The sequence below is a fragment of the Onthophagus taurus genome, chromosome 2, assembly GCF_036711975.1.
Source record: "Onthophagus taurus isolate NC chromosome 2, IU_Otau_3.0, whole genome shotgun sequence".
NCBI classification, from domain to species: domain Eukaryota; kingdom Metazoa; phylum Arthropoda; class Insecta; order Coleoptera; family Scarabaeidae; genus Onthophagus; species Onthophagus taurus.
Window position 1 is genome coordinate 4,872,756 of NC_091967.1, and position 18,129 is coordinate 4,890,884.

The window sequence follows — 18,129 nt, forward strand, 5'->3', positions numbered from 1 at the left end:
TGTTTGTGAATTAAATCAGCTAAAAGGTCAACAATCCACTAAAGAACGAGCCTGGTAACGCTTGTTTGTCGGTCTATAGGTGAGAAAAGATTCTATTCAATACGGATCTATTGGATTCGGTTACTAATGACGACACTCGACGACGTGACTTGCTTTCAAAAATAACAAATTCTTTTCGACGGCTTGCAAATTTAAACTAATTGGTTCAAAAGCAACCGAAGTAATAGAATTTATAAAACAGATGATTAAATCTAAATTGATGAGATAAATTTTTTTGAAATAAACGTGACTTTACATACGAGTATAAATTGCGTTTTATGGAGTTGATATTGAAGTGGGCCAATCGAAAGCCTAAATTGGATTTTCCATAGAATGCATCGTTAACTGCAAATGCACGAAACCTCGCCAAAACCAAGGTTGATCTTTCCGTAGCCCGGTTTTAGATATGCAAATTCAGACTCTCAGCTTGGATAATACCGAAGCTGAAAGTTTATCCGGCTGGTTTTATACTAAATTGTATGTTTTATTTACAACTGTAATAGTTCTATTTTTCGTAAAATAAGGGATATTTACAAATTATAAAAAGCAAAGCTGCTAATTTAAATAATTTGTTATGAGATTAAATTAATTGGTTCAATTTTACATAATAAATTATCATGACTTCCTATTTACATTAACATAATTATCATGAAATTAAATTAAAGTCGCCTATGTAGAATATGAATTATTGATTCAATTGAAGCACGTACAATTTAAAGTTGAACAAAATTAATAGAAACATTTTTGTTTTATATTTTATTAAAACCACCCAATCTGCGTAGATTTCATTTCAAATATTGAAATGTAAATAAACAAATTTCCGTATTATTTTTATGGGCCTTTTATGTTTATACAATGTTTTTTATTTGTTTTTATATGTACGTTTATTAAATTTTTAACCACCTCTATTAAGTTTTCACATATATTTTTGGAAATAATTATTGTATCACTCTAAATCTGAATTATTTATAAAGGGCTAAATCAAAATCATCTGCTATGCGGATTAAAACTGTAGACAATTTATAGCGGCTCCTACACTCATTCTATATAACATATTCTATACAGTGAATTTCACTTAAGATGCAATATACAAAAATATATTTCCATAGAAATCAGGGTGTTCTTACTAACTTTGTCCTACATAAAATGCAACATGTCTGAATCTATTCTAGATTTAGTGTTAGTTCTAGTTCTACACTAGCAATATTACTAGAACTAACACAAGACCTAGAACTAGAATCATTCGGGTTTAGCCGTGTTGAGACACGTTCGGCTAAATCCGAATGTTTCTGATTCTCGGTCTAGTGTTAGTTCTAGTGACAGTGGTAGGCAGCGTTAGTTAACATAAGATATCACTATGTTGCATATTTTTATTGAACTAAAACTAGAACTAACACTAGACCTAGAACTAGAAACAAGTCTTCAGACGCACGGCTAAACCCGAAACTTTCTAGTTCTTGGTCTAGTGTTAGTTCTAGTTTTATTTGTTATTCAGCGTTAGATTGTTGAATATTTTAATGGAACTAAAAGTAGAACTGACATTAGCTCTAAAGATGGCTAAACCCGAATGATTCTAGTTCTAGGTTTAGTGTTAGTTCTAGTTTTACACTAGCACTATTACAAGAACTAACACAAGACCTAAAACTAGAATCATTCGGGTTTAGCTGTCTTGAGAGACGCACGGCTAAACTCAAATGTTTCTAGTTCTAGGTCTAGTGTTGGTTCTAGTTTTACACTAGCACTATCACTAGAACTCACACAAGACCTGGAACTAGAATCATTCGGATTGAGCCGTCTTGAGAGACGTGCGGCTAAATACGAATGTTTCTAGTTCTAGGTCTAGTGTTAGTTCTAGTTTTGCACTAGCACTATCACTAAAACTCAGACAAGACCTGGAAATAAAATCATTCGGATTTAGCCGTTTTGAGAGACGTGCGGCTAAACCCGAATGGAACCCGAATTTCTATTTTTAAGTCTAGTGTTAGTTATTCAGCATTAGATTGTGGTATATTTATATTGAACGATACATTATACAAGGTGTCCCGTTAAGCGTACGGAGCGGCTGTATCTCAATAACGGTAAATCCTAGAGGTTTGGGAAAAAATCCTTATAAGCAAAGTGGGCAAGAGAAATAGCTGGAAATTATTTTGAAGTTCGTAATTCGACCGCTAGGGGACGTAACTACCATAGAGAAACATAAAATTCCCGCTATCTCAGAAAGTTAGACGATGAGCTATAACGTTGACAACATCATTTAGTAGCTTGGATAATACCGCATCGCTTTTGTTTTGCGATATATCTCTCATAATAAGGGAGGGGGAGGCTAATGCGTTTTCAAATGTTTACATTTTAATGTCTCCTGGACCATTCAATCGATTTGAATATTTTTGGTCTTGTTTGAAAGAGCATTTCATGCTCTTTTAAAAGATATTTTTAGTAAGCCCGCTTGGTTTAAAACAAATAAGCTAGAGGGCGTTATCTGCAGCGGTTACATATTTTAGTGATTTTTGAAAAAAAGTTAAATGGAACGGTACTATTTACTTCACAAACCGTTAATCACCATAAAATTTGCTAAATATTAGTAAAAACCGCATCTCGATATCTCTATCCATTCTCGAATTATAAAAGAAAATGTTAAAAATTCGTATATCTTAATCGGATCAAGTTACCTTAGGAAACAAATAAGAGAGAACAAAAATTTTATTATCTAGAACCTTCCTTCACACTTTATCCAAGCTTAGAACTGCTTCAAAACTACTTTTGAGGCGTGTTGAAAAGCCAACGGATCAATGAAACATCAACAATGATAATAAAACAAAATAAACCAAAACACTTAGAATAACTTAAATTTTTGGCAAAAATAACTCACTAATGTGCGAAATGCCTTCCATAAACCTGGATGCATTTATTTAATCTAGTTTCGACGAAAAAAAAGCGCTTAAGTCTCGGCCCTGGACACGTTTCTACTGGTATTTAGTGTTTTGTCATATTTTCCCTGGTTATTGGTTTTTCTTGAAAAGTCAGGTCGTTTAGTCTACCCAATAGATAAAGGGGTGAAAGCAATGTGGGTTTTGCTCGAACCAAGAATGCATATTATGCAAGTTTACATCAGCTTGTGGACAGATGCTTCATGCATCCATAGCATTTGTGATAAAAGATTTGGATTTGCCCAAATAATATTTAAAAGTCAATGGTAATAGTTCAGTCTGTTATCATAATCGGTATCTGTTAAGGCCTGATGTAAAACAACGTGGTGGAGATATTATTCTCTTCAGAACTCTTGTGGACAATTGTTTTCGGAGTTCCCAGATTATGTGGGATCACATTGCGCACCAATGTGATTTACGAATTCATAGAGATGTCTGAATGGGCTACACGTTGCCAGTTTTCCGTAATCGCTAAGTCAATCTTAAAAACACTTCTAGAGAAAAATGTCTTTCTTTGTCGTAATTGCATTGCACATTTTTGCCATGCAGTTGCATCGTATTCGAAACATTGAAAATAAATCATCATACGCTCTATCATACGCTTCTGCGTTAGTAAATGACATATTTACAGTTACCATGGTTATGTGATTTGTTTTTCTTGATGAGGTAACTGGATCCGATTGATGGCACTCGAGTTTTTAACATTTTCTTCTATAACTCGAGAACGGGTGGCGATATCGAGATGCGGTTTTCACTAAAATTTTGCAAATTTTAAGGTGACTAAGGGTCTGTGAAGTAAATAGTATCGTTCCATTTAACTTTTCTTCAAAAATCACAAAAATATGTAATCGCTGCAGATAACGTCCTCTAGCTCATTTGTTTTAAAGCAGACGGTCTTACTGAAAATATCTTTAAAAAGAGCATAAAATGCTCTTTCAAACAACACCGAAAATATTCAAATCGGTTGAATGGTGTAGGAGATATTAAAATGTAAACATATGAAAACGCATTGGCCTCCCCCTCCCTTATTATGACAGATATGAGAAATATCGCAAAACAAAAGCGATGCGGTATTATCCAAGCTATTAAATGATGTTGTCAAAGTTATAGCTCATCGTTTAAGTTTCTGAGATAGCGGGAACTTTATGTTTCTCAATGGCAGTTACGCCCCCTAGTGGTAGAATTACGAACTTTAAAATAATTTCCAGCTATTTCTCTTGGTCACTTTGCTTATAATGATCTTTTTCCCAAACCTCTAGGCCTTACCGTTCTAGAGATACAGCCGCTCCGTACGCTTAACGGGACACCCTGTATACATACAAAGTTAGATATACGTATATGGTATACATACAAAGTATAATACTTTTCATTTTTTATTTGAAAACGACAATGATTAAAAAAAAAATGCGTTGTCTCCACGGAGTTCTTGAAAACAACTGGCCGACTTTATTAATATGAAGTGGTAAGTTATTGGATGATTTAATATAATGGGTTCTGGTAAAGTGTTCAGTTGGGTCGTTATTCCAACGATGCATTACGTGAACGCGTCTACTGCTATAGGAATAAATACGATTGCCATAACCGGTCTTTGAAAACAAATTTTTTGTGGCATCCCGTAATAAAGTACAAGCGCAAGCATAGATACGTGTTTTAATCTTTTCATATTCACCGTGCAGACGGAATATTTCAACAATACGAACTGCGCGAAACTCTCCTCGAAGGAAAATACATCTTGATGGTTTAATCTCGTTAAATCCTTTTGTTCTTGATAATGACCGTTCCTTTTGTTTACGAACTTTAAAGATATTGAATATCCTTTGTGAGAAATGCAAGAAAATTTTAAAAGGTTAGATAAGTATGAATCTTGTATTTGAGAATAGTTTGGTTGATAAATTTAATTTTGAGAAATAAATATATTTGAAGTTATCATAATTGTTTACTAGTGGTTCTTAAAATTTTGTTAATCCAAGAGAAATTTTGTTCTTTCATATTAATTTGTTGCTCTATAGTTGCTTTTTATTACAGTGGCCGTCGAAAACCCAATTAAGTTAATTAAAAAATCATATTCTATGTATATGCTGAATGTTCTTGAAACTCATCTAGAAATGCCACGACATATCTCCTTGGCTTGTTTTGAAAATGTTAGATATTACTAGGTATCTTCGAAAATCTCCAGAATTCTCTAAAAATGTTTTGACAATTTTTAAAAATCCTCTGAAGTATTTGAAAACCCTTTGGTGTCTGTAAAAATCGTTAGAAATCATTGGAAATGCTATGAGAACTCTTGAAGAATCTTCTAAATATGTTTTGACAACTTTTACAAATTCTTTGAAGTATTTGTAAACTACTTAGTATTTGAAAATTGAAGGCTTGATACTATCATGAACGAAAATTGATGCTCTTATGTATTGATGGTAGAGACTAAACTGTATACAGGATGTTTCGGTAACTCGGGGAACAAATTTAACCACATATACTAGACTGAAAGTGATCACGATTCGTGTAAAAAAAATTAGTAAAAGTCTTCAAATTTCAAAGATACAGGCCATGAAAGTTAGGAAATTTTAACACATTTTTCCAAATATCTAAAACATTATTTACAGTAAAGCGCTGAAATTTGGTACAGTATAAATCAATGTGATGTAAAATCATTAGGCAATTTATGAGTTGGATCGGTCCGCGGGAACAATGCTATACAGGCTGTTCCTAAAGTTTGTTTGCTCAGAACTTTTTTATTCTATCATAACAGTACATTTATTTTTGCAGTTTCTAATAGTAAATTTAGTTTAGAAACTTTTATTACTCTTAGATAATATTGATTAGAATCACCGTATTCGTGTTAAATGCAAAAATGTTGGGTTCCGATTTCAATAATAGCACTAAAAAAAAAGAAATCTAAGTTTTTGAACATTTCCTTTAGTATTTTTTATTACTTGTCTTGTTATTATATGTACTTTTTTATTATTCCTGTTAGTGTTGTCGTTTTTTTTGGTTATTTTTTGTTGATTTTTAATTTATTGTTTTTGGATTTTTTTATTAAACCAACTAAAACAAATTAAAAATGTGATTTAGCTAAATCTACACTTGGACATGTTGCATACATAATAGTAATGACAGCTCAGTTCGATTTTCAGTTGTCATTGCCAATTAAGATTATTAATTTATTTTTTTTTTTTTAGTGTTATTGAATTCGGAGCCTAACATTTTTGCATTTACTACGAAAACGGTGGATTTTATCAATATTCTCTAAGAGTGATAAAAGTTTCTAAACTAAATTTACTATTGGAAACTGCAAAAATAAATGTGGGGTTATGATAGAATAAAAAAGTTTTGTGCAAACAAACTTTAGGGACAACCTGTATAGCATTGTTCCCGCGTACCGATCCAACTCTAAAACTGCCTAATGATTTTACGTGATATTAGTTTCCACTGTACCAAATTTCAACGCTTTACCATAAATAGTGTTTAAGATATTTAGAAAAATGTGTTAAAATTTCCTAACTTTGATGGCCTGTATCTTTGCAATTTGAGGACTTTTACTAATTTTTTTTTTACATGAATCGTCATCATTTTCACTCTAGTACATGTGGTTACATTTGTTCCCCGAGTCACCGAAACACCCTGTATAGACTTTTAAAGAAGGTGTAGGTTTGATGCAGAGTTTTTCTGAATGGTTTCCATTAATTAAGCCGAGGTCGCTTGTGGTCAAGCTTCAGTGATTAATGTGTTATTAACCTTAAATTGGTCATCACATTGTAGAGTCTATGACCAAATGTACAGTGTGTCCAAATTTCGATGGGTTTGCAGGGTATCTCAGTTATTATGAAAGATAGAAAGTTGGGGCTTTCGCGAACCTGAGCTACTTTTTTGTGAAACTTACAATGGCGCAAACCAAATTTTCATAGCCCTCTTCGTTTTTGATATATAGGGGGTGTTTCAAAATTTACGATTTTCAGACACCTCCTATATCTCGGCTATCCGGAAACATAAAAACGGGTTCTAATAGATTTTTTCACGTAGAATCCAATGGTGCACGTAGAATTTTTTTAGTCATCACGGTTTTTGTGTTATAAAGAGTTAAGTATTTTAGAAGTTGAGTGTTCAGTATTTGAATTGTTTATAACTCAAAAACAGTGATGACTAGAAAAATTCTACGTGCACCATTGGATTCCACGTGAAAAAATCTATTAGAACCCGTTTTTACTTTTTTACTAAGTTTCCAAACCCATCGAAATTTGGACACCTGTACAGGCTGTCCCAATTTCGATGTCCGCATAGGCTATCTCCGAAACTAAAAGAGATAGAAAAAAAAGTAGCTTACATGTCATGATCTCGTTTTTCAAGAAAATGCTAATTCCGAAAACTCCGAACAGCTATCGTCTTTTGTTTTCACCCTATCGGCAAAAACTGAAAATTTTGCAAAAACGACAATCGTGAATATCTCACTTATTATCAAAGATGGAGTATTATAAATAAAACATTATATGGGCAACTTTTTACGAAGAATTCAGTGTCATAGGTAGAATTTTTTTCCCATCTTTTATTTTCGAGATTTTAGACATAACTTTATTTTTTTAAATGGAAACCATAGTTGGCTATGACTTAAAATAATTTGTTATTTTCTTCTGATAACAAATATATATAGTTTGTGGGGTATATTTCTTATAGTTATTGAATAATTAACAAAAATTCATTTTGTTCCATCTAAATCTAATGTATGTATTTAAAAGTTAATGTTGCTATGGTGATAACCATACATACTATGATGGAATATAATGTATCAATTTTTTTTGTTCTTTCTAAAACTATTGTGTGTATTTAAAACTTAATGTTGTTATGGTGATAACCATACCATGAGGGAAAGCATTGTTTCCAATTATTGCCAAAGTTTGTAGCAAGAACAGTAGAATCTAACAGGACTGCTACATCCAGTGTATTTTTGTAGTCGACTACGGGTGGGTTGCCCGCACTCTACGTCACACTATTTGCCACGCCTGGTAACTGTCTATGTTTTTAGAGGTTATATGAAGGACATTAATACGTCTAAAAACATAAAACTTCAAAACTAATATGAATACGTCTAGGATATAACCTCTAAAAACACATAGCAAATGCATAGACCATAACAACAGCTGGACGTGGAAAATGGTGTGACGTAGTTTGCGGGTAGGCTGTCACAACAATGGATGTAGCAGTCCTGTTAGATTCTACTGTCCTTGAGTTTGTAGTAGTATTTAAAAATTCACTAACAACTCTGGCATTATGTGCTGGTGCTCCGTCATATTGAAAATATATCATTTGAGACATATTTAGTGGCAAATTGTCGACCAAAGGCTCAATGTGCTGCCTTAATATATTGAGGTATTTCCCTGAGTTTAAGTTTTTATGGTAGATACTATATGCCAAAATTCTATTATCTAAAAGGGCGCACCATACATTAAACCCCAATCTTCTTTGAACACTCAGAGACTTCATCGGTCCAGATAACATTTTGAACAAACAGCAGATTATTTAATTTTTTTAAATATCATCTACAAAATTCTAATGTTCGATTGACATCTCCGGCACGTAAATAATGAGTTAGCCCCGCTTTGTATGGTTTATACTTATTTTTCTTTCATATTCGGGAGCAGCGGCTTTTGGGTCAGACGTCTTGTTGCAATTTCTCTTGCAGGTCATTTTGGTATGTTTTTGTATGTGGTTTGGGAAAGGACCACATATCCGGGGTTAACATCGCATTCTAATCTAATAACATATAGCATTCCATCATGTTACATTTTTCATATTTTTCGAAATTCATTGTAAAGTTTTATTCAGTTTTGTTATACTTTGACACTTAACATGCTGGTGCATCGTACCAACACATAATGCCAGAGTTGTTATCGAATTTTTAAATACAAACTTTGGTAATTATTTGATACATTATGTTCCATCATAGTATGTATGGTTATCACCATAGAAACATTAACTTTTAAATACATACATTAGTTTTAGACAGAACAAAATGAATTTTTGTTAATTATTCAATAACCATAAGAAATATACCCCACAAACTATATATATTTGTTATCAGAAGAAAATAACAAATTATTTTAAGTCATAGCCAACTATGGTTTCCATTTAAAAAAATAAAGTTACGTCTAAAATCTCGAAAATAAAAGATGGGAAAAAAATTCTACCTACGCCACTGAATTCTTCGTAAAAAGTTGCCCATATAATGTTTTATTTATAGTACTCCATCTTTGATAATAAGTAAGATATTCGCGATTGTCAAAAGACAAAAGACGATAGCTGTTCGGAGTTTTCGGCATTAGCATTTTCTCGAAAAACGAGATCATGACATGTAAGCTACTTTTTTTCTATCTCTTTTAGTTTCGGAGATAGCCTATGCGGACATCGAAATTGGGACACCTGTACATATTTTTAATGTCTCACCTTGTTATTTTTACAATATTTCGAAACACCTGTACAAAGTTAACCACGATTCCCTGGCACGTTACGGCGCACTGTTTAGGAATTACTGAACTATAGTATGTCGTGAATTGAATAAGAAATAAAGAAGTATCTAAGATTTGGACCAATGTCGTCACCGGTTTATCGAAACGACATAGCATTCGTAAGATGGGAAAACCTTTTCGTTTTTATTAGGGGAGACAAGGGTATGTCCCGGTCAGAATCGCTATAAGATACGTACAAACCGCAGCGGGTCCATTCAAGCGAGAGATAGGACTGAAAAGGTCTTCTTTCGGCTGTTTTCAGGCATTATTTACGGCATGCGAAACGCGCAGCTGGCACGATTTTGAAGGAACACGCGACACCATAGATGTTTACGCGTGGTTGAACTTCAACGTTTCTTAGATGTGTAAATGTTTGAAGGTTTTATAAATGGTTTTTTATACACATTTATTTTAAACACGTTATTTTGAATACTAAACAAATATGAAAATGCAGATTGGGATAATGAATGGAAATTGTGTCGGTTTTGTGTGGTGGAGTCATTAATAGTACTTGTTTATAGCGGAGATGTTTTGTTTCCACTTTGTTTGAAAATAAAAATTGCATTTGGCATAACTTTCATGTAACGTCCCAATTGTAATTTAAATTTGTCTATTAATAATAAATAATAATATTAAATGATAAAAGTTGTTTTAACCGTCAAGTGCTCATCATCGTGGTTTTTCGACTTTCATTTATTCTGAGGAAAAAGTGCTGGTGGCAGATTAAAGGAGAGAATTAATGTCTCGCGCATCCGTCTACCGTTTTTCTTCCTCTGAAATCTGTCAGTTCCGCTAATGGCTCATGGAACAATTTAAAGGATTAACCCTTGTCCGCCCCGCAGTGAGCGTATTCTATTCAATAATTCTCTCGTAGAACGACGATTTTAATCTTGTAACTAATATTTCTTTAAATCCTGTTAAAATATTCGCGCTACGGAACGACTGGGTTGAGAAAAGCTAAATGGAGACGAGGCATATTACTACATCCACGGGCTATAAAGGGCCCCCGCATATGCACGAGCACTTGGGAGATGGCTAGAACTGCTAAAGCTATTACACTCTGAACTCGGAAACAAATTTCGTTGAGGAAGATCGATCGCAGCTTGTGCCGATGATAAAAACAGCCATAGTGTTCTACATTTCCCTAAGGGCGAGGCGATAACAGTCCAAGAAGACGAATCGTCCTTTTCCTGTTGTGTTAAAAATACGATCCGAATAGGCATTCGAATCCTTTCCAACGGTTGATCTTGAACCTCTTAAATCGTTTATATTTTTGAAGGGCAACAATAGATTCAAAGACGAAAAACGAAATCGAACCGTTGCGTTACATTGAAATCGAAATTTGTCACACCATCTCTACTTATGAGGTTTTGATGCGTCCATTTACCTCAAAGTGAGTGAGAGACCACCCGGACTGACATCGTTAAATATTTATAAATTCTTTTGTGTCCCAAACCGCATCCAAATCTACGGTGTGCTCTATTTATACAAGGGTCATTCATAATGTTCGTACCTACTTTGGGTTAGACAGAATCGTATTGGCGCTGGCGGGTGTCTTTAATATTTATTGCTTTGCTCCGGGACCGGAACGTGCAAGTTTCATCGCAAACTTTGTACGAAAAGATGATATATTGCTGGGATCGTTGCGTTTTCGCTGCAGAGCAACTTGATTTAAAGTTCTGTTAAACAGTTATGCTTCTAGGAAGCTTAATTATTTGAGTAGCGACATCAGTTATACGAGCGCTTTCACAACAATGCTTTGTAACTTTAGTTAATTTTCAATTCGTGTTTTAGGCCGTGTTTACAGTTCATTTGTAAAATGTTTTTCGGTTGGTCGATACTGAATAACAGCCTAAAATCCTCCGAAATCCCTCGGGGATCATGTACAGATATATTTTATTAATATGGCCTGCCGTTGAGACCAAAACAACGACCGTCGTAATATTTTATTCATCCCCAGGAAAACTGATCTTATATTGAATATATCCCGTAGCGAAGGGAGTAGAAAGCGCTCGATCGAAGGCGATGCCCCGTTGACCCCTTTCCCCTGACCTCGCGACTGCACCAAGTGAAATTTAAATAATTGTCTAACTCCCGGAAAATTGTATATCTTAAACGGAAAACGATTGTTTTCAAATCTCCTCCATTATTAACGCGGCTTCTTGTAATCCCTTCGCCTTTTCAAGTTCATCTAGAGTCGTTGAGCATCTCCTGCTGAATTAATTTTCAATTAGTTTTCTTCCAAACGTATCTCTCCTGCAAAAATAGTACTCGTTTTATCATGCAAACCCTTTAAAACGATACCCACTTAGTTAAAATGAAATATCGTTGAAGTGAAACGAGAAAAAAGAGATTAAAAGAAAGATCATACAACTGTAAATATAACCCAACTTCGGTTAGGGATTGAAGTTTTCTTATTTTCTTTGTGTCTCATATCGACGTCGAAACCTGCGCAAACCATCCTTCCGGTTATAGAAAGAAAAAAAAATCGGAAAACTTCAATGTTCGCTACGTTTAAACTGTCGAAAAATCGAAACCTGAACTTTACGACAGTCCTCGCCACAAAAGAATCCTTCCGAGACAACAAAGGTTGAAATACGTTTGTATTCGATGGATGTTTCGTAATAACGGCATAGTTTTAACGTTATTTCAATAACTCAACTCCCCAAAAAACATTAATCACCGTCCTATCCCTTCTCGTTTCTAGTCGACATAAAGAGTTCGTCTTTATGATGTCTTTACGAGCTTCAGTACTTTTGCAGGATCACTGCAGTTTCTGTGAGATTCAAACAGAATTTTACTGGGTTGGGGAGTCATTACCGTTTTATTGCGACCTCTTTACCTGACTTTTTGTTTTATACTTCTCTATTTAAATTTTAACAATACAAAATATGTTGTAAAATGGAGAAATGTAAAATTTTAGGATTGTTATTAAAAAATGTATTATCAACGGAGAGATGAAATCAATCCTATAATCGTAACATAAATGTTACCTCTCTCCCTAATACAACCGGAAGTTAGTTATGGACTAATGTACTGGCGACTGTAACCTGTCGAGCTTAACTTACGCTAATCCATTGCGGTTAAAACTTTGATTCCAAACATTGGGGTAAGATTTAATGCAACATGGAAACCATTTATTATATGTACTTTTCTACTTAATTAGCTGTGTGGTTGTAATTCGGGTTAATTACCGGTATATTGTTATCTTTACAGAAATAAAATATATGGTCTAATGTTTTATAGCGAAATATTAAAACAAAGCTATATAATACAATACGTAATATATCTTAATTTGGGTTTTATGGCTATAACATATTTTGTTTTAATTGGGATAATGCAATTACCGAGATGAGCTTCATAAAATATATCCTTAATAGGACTAATTTCAGGGAACCATTCTCAATTGGAAAGTTGCGTTTCGGTCGGATTAATCCACTGTAATCTCACACGACCCTTCCAATTTAGGGGGAATAGAAGTTTTCCACCTTCACCCGGTTTAGGTTAGGTTGTTGCTTCACAAATATCATTAATTTCATACAATGATTTTTTTTATTTTGCACCATTATTTTTTTAGTAGTGGTAGAACGGATATCCGGCAAATATCCGGCTTTGGCCGGATATTAAAAACCTATTACTTAGTACTCCACCATTCGCAGGAATTAGTATCTCTTTTAGGCGTTGGACACTGCAGATAATAATCAAGTGCAACCCCAATAGGACTTTTTTTGTTGAAAACAACTTTATTTATTTCAGGTTTGTCATTAGCAACCTCATTGTAACAATCCCAATATGATATATAAAATCTCTTGTTGCAGTTTTGTTTAGTTTTCTTCTCTTTGTTTGTAATTCATCATCATATTCATTACTAACAGAACTGGTGCTGGTATCACTTTCGATTATTAATTAAAGTATCCCCTTTTTAATGCAAAAAGCCGTTTTGAAAAATCACTTTCAGTTCTTGAGAAATAAATTTTTGAAATGATCGACAATTTTTTCGAATTTTGCATTTTTCGCCGATTCAGTTTTAAAAATTCATATAAAATCCAGTTCTTGGAATATGAGAATGAAAATTTCTCAAAATGTTAATAAAAGTGTCCTCTTTCCAAGGAACCAACCCGTTTTGAAAAATAACTTTTAGTTTTTGAGAAAACAATATTTAATTAAGCATTTTATTGTTTTTAATATTTACAATTTTTATCCCCTTAATACATTCTAATATATATATTATTAGTATATTATTTTCACCCTCTACCCTCTTCCTCCATTTGCATACCCTCGGCTCCTCGGCCCAATCATCCCCTCATCCTTCCCTTTGTCTCCTTACCCCCACAACCATTCTCATCCATCGTTCCCCTCTCCCCCCTCTCCTAAGATCTGCCCTCGGTCCAACTCCTCCTCCCTCAACTCACTGCACTCATTCAACATATGTTCCAACGTTTCCCATTTCTCCCTGCATAGCCTACACCACCTCTCCTCATCGGCCATCCAGTATCTGTTAGCTCTCTCTCCTCGTTTCCACAACGGAACCTAGCCACCAACTTCTTCCCTTCCTCATCTCCTTCCAATAACAAGTATCTAGGCAGCCCCTCCGTTATTATGTCCCTGTACCTTTCGTTATACCTCCCCTCTTTTATTTGTGTCCTTCTTTCCTATCTCTGCACATCTCGGTCCCTATCTCTCAACTCTTTCCACATCTCCCTACCCACCCTTCGTCTACTATTTATCTCAGTTACCGAGTAGCCCGCTCGTCTATAATAGTTGTCTCTGTCTCCTTTCAAATATCTGATCTTTCCCTCTCTAATTTCCCTCCAACACTCCCCCAAGATCCCGCAGTTTGGCCTCCCTTCTATTCTTTCTTTATATTTCACTGCTCTCCTGCCCGCCTCCACTCTGACCTTATCCACCTTTACCTCTTCCCTCACTATATACCCCGGTGTTTCTCTCGCCACCCCAAGCACCCATCTCCAGTATCTAGCTTGCACGTCCTCCAGCATACCTCTGCTCCATACATCATCACACTGCTAACCAGGCCTTCAAACATAATCTTCCTCGCTGCCACATTCCTTCCAAAAACTCTCTTCCCCCAACCCCATACTTGTCCCATCACCTTATTCGCCTTTTTTGCCATAGCTATCACATGCGACCCCTCCCTGTTGTCCTCCCTGAACACATACCCCAAGTAAGTATACTCCCTAACGTCCTCGATCTCTTTTCCCTCCCATCTCCAGTTTTCTGTTCTTTTTCTCCCACCCTTACAAAACTTCATCATCCTTGTCTTCCCCACATTCACTTCCAGCCCCTTCCCCCTAAAATATCTTTCCAATGTCTATCATATCTTTCATCTCCGCCGCTTCTCTCGCCATGACCACGATGTCATCCGCGTATGCTAACATATGCACCTTTCTACCTCCCACCACCAACCCTCCCATTTGCCCCTTCCCCAATCTATCCTCCAGGTCCGCCGTATACCGTGCAAACAGACTTGGGCTCAGCGGACATCCCTGCCTCAGTCCCTTCGTCGTCCAGAACGCGTCGCTCAGCTTATCTCCCACTTTTATCCTAGCCATAGTCTCCATGTATATTTCCTTCACTCTCGCAATTAGGTGTTCCGTGATCCCCCTCCTCCCCATCTCCTCCCACAACTTTCCCCTATCCACCTTATCAAAAACCGCCTTCAAATCTATAAATAGGGCGTACAATTTCCCTCCCTTCTTATCCAGCTCTCTATCTGCCAGATGCTTCAACACGTACACGTTGTCGATTGCTCCCCTTCCCTTCCGAAAGCCTGCCTGCCCATCCGGAAAAATTCCCCCCAACTCCATCTCCTCCTCCAGTCTTCCCAGCAGTATCTTCGTGTATACCTTGTATGCCGAGTCTAGTAGGTTAATTCCTCTGTAGCTCTCTACCCTTCCCTTATTACCCTTTTTATATACTGGGCAAATTACACCCACTTTCCATCCCTCCGGAAACCCACCCCCTCTCCATACGCTATTCATCCCCTCCAACAACTTCACTCTCACCACCCTTGATGGTTCCAACCATGCCTCGTTCTGGATCCCATCTTCCCCTGGCGCCTTTCCCTTCTTCAATCCCCTAAGCACTGCTTCCATCTCCTCTTCTGCTATCTCCTCTCCCCCATCTCCCTTACAGCCTCCCAAACCCGTTAGCCTCGGAGAAAACAATATTTGAAGTTTTGATAAAATTTTCATCGATAACTTAGTTAAATCAGCATCAAAAAAGTTCATTTTGTATCTTGGATCCAAGATAAGTTACATATCTTATCAGCGTTCTTATTAATTTCATTTTTATTCAAATATCGCAATAATGTGGCAATGTAGGGTATCACTTCAGAAATGTACTAGAAATTATAACCATAATGGCCGGATAGATATGCCGGATAACCGGATATCCGGCCGAAGGGGATGCCGAAGATCCGGTATCCGGCTTTTCGCAAAATCACTATTCGTTCCATCACAGTGTTTTGACTGCCCCTATTAATGTATGTTATATGATACATAAAAATTGTATCATCTCTAAAAATAAAAATTACCGGCGCCTCCACCATTTTTCTAACATAATTAATTCAATTACAATCATAATTAACATAATTACATCAATTTTGAAGTAGGTAAATTAGAGTTTGATTTTCTACTTTTAAACTGGTTTTTATTTGATATAGAAATTTAAGTCTAACTAGTTTCAACCTTGGCCATCTTCAGAGACTATTTCTTTTTCTTTTGTTATAAGATTTTGTTAAAGATCACATATCAAAGCTGAAAATCAGATTATTAATTACTAAATTTACAAAATTAAAGTGCAAAAACCTTGTAAAATAAAATTAAGGACGAAATGTTACAAGTTTACAGGTTAAAATTTAAAAGCGTTCTAATGTAATGTAATAATCATCATAATAATCATTTTGCAACGATATCAGTTTACTAAACATATTTGTATCAGTTGTAATAATTAAATAGTTCGATTTGTATTGTAGGTCAATTCTATTTCGGTAAAAGGGGGGAACCGAGTGTGGTAAAACTCATCGAAAAAATTCAATTAGCTGTCCAGAAATCACGTATGGTCCGTTAGAACTCGAGTGGGGATCGAACCGAATGCTGAAGTAATCCCTTTAATACTATAAAGATGGGTTGGTTTCGCACAATTTTGGTAAAACGGTTTTAGCTTAATGTATTAAAATATTATCAGATTAAATAAATATAAATTAATTAATAAAAACGATTCTACTTTAATAAAATAACGTTTGATTTTGTAGGTGATACATTTTATCGATGTGCATTGAATCGCCTTTCGTACTGTTACGTTGAGCGGCCAATAAACACCATCAATTTATCCAGAAACTTTTGGAGCACATTTCCAGCTAACGCGGTTAGCTCGCATTGTGCCCGAAAACTTCTTCTAATGTATTCCGACAGCGCAAGGCGAACGAAGCGACCCAATTTGTCTTAACGGCGAAACTAAACAACCCGTCCGAATGCTTTCGGTTCCATTCTCAAAATCATTCTTTATTCAGTTTCTAATGACCTTTATACTATTTTTATATACAAACTAATTTATTGATAAAAGAATATAATTTAATAATTAGTTATGCATTTATTGCTACGTGACTGGAATCGATCATCAAAACCCGATTTCAGCGGATTTAATTTTCAATTGGTCTCGGTCATCACCAACCACAATTGCTCCCATTTTCAGTTCCTAATAATCGGAGACTAACGGAACTCCATCGGAAATCATTATACCATCCACTTGCCATTCACAACTTGAGCAATTAACCGCTTGATCAACAAAGACCTCGTTGTTTTTGTGTGTGTGTGTGTGTTTGGGTGCGGACTTGACCTAAACTAACCTCTAGGTTTACGTCGTGGTCGGTAAGACTGTGCTTCATTGGACGGTCACCCGAAACGGTTTCTCAGGACTTAATGGAAACCGAAGGTCTTAAATTGCATTTACTTTGTGGATTATCAAGTTATCAAGGCTAATCTTACTTTAATGTTGACCTTTGCTGACCTAAATTTTAGAAATATTCCAAGTTTTTTTAATTTGACTGGTATAACTTAAATATTACTTGTAAAGTACGGAAAACTTTAATAGAGGAGCCTTAAATAACGAAGCAGATGTAGATGCCAAATTTGTAGCAACAAAACGATCAAATTAAAGAACGAAAATTTGAAGTTGATTTCGTTACACACCCATAGTTTTCGTTTTTAGCAAAATACAACTTCGTTAACGATCCATATCATATATTTTAATGTGTTATATTAAATGCGATATTTCAAATAAACTGTAATCATAAATTAATGTGGAGGATGCTTGAGACAAGAGAGGAAATGTCGGGTTTAAGTGTATATAATTTTGAACGTTTTATTAGGTACTCGTAAATGGGATTAAAAATGTCAACGCTTTTTTATTAAGCGATGGGTATTCGCATTTTATCTTTCACCTGAATTCACTCAACTCTGATTGGGTAAACTCTATTTTCTAGTTCCCATCAGAAGACAATTCTATTTTTATCGACAACCAAGTTGTTTTTATCTATCTATCTATTGAGGATGCAGTTCAAAGACATTTTTCACCAATTGGATATTTTGACACAAAAGTACTTTCCAGCGGTAATTTTTAGAGCCTTCTTCGCTCTAAAGAGGTAA

General features: G+C 35.3%; 1 protein-coding gene across 1 annotated transcript in view; it reads left to right on the plus strand.

Moving 5' to 3' along the window:
- LOC111427272 (uncharacterized) overlaps nucleotides 1-18,129 on the plus strand; it is an 85,334-nt gene continuing 67,205 nt past the window's right edge. Inside the window, exon 1 of the mRNA XM_071193940.1 lies at nucleotides 1-79. The gene's annotated coding sequence lies outside the window, so the exon portion shown is untranslated. The remainder of the gene's footprint in view (nucleotides 80-18,129) is intronic.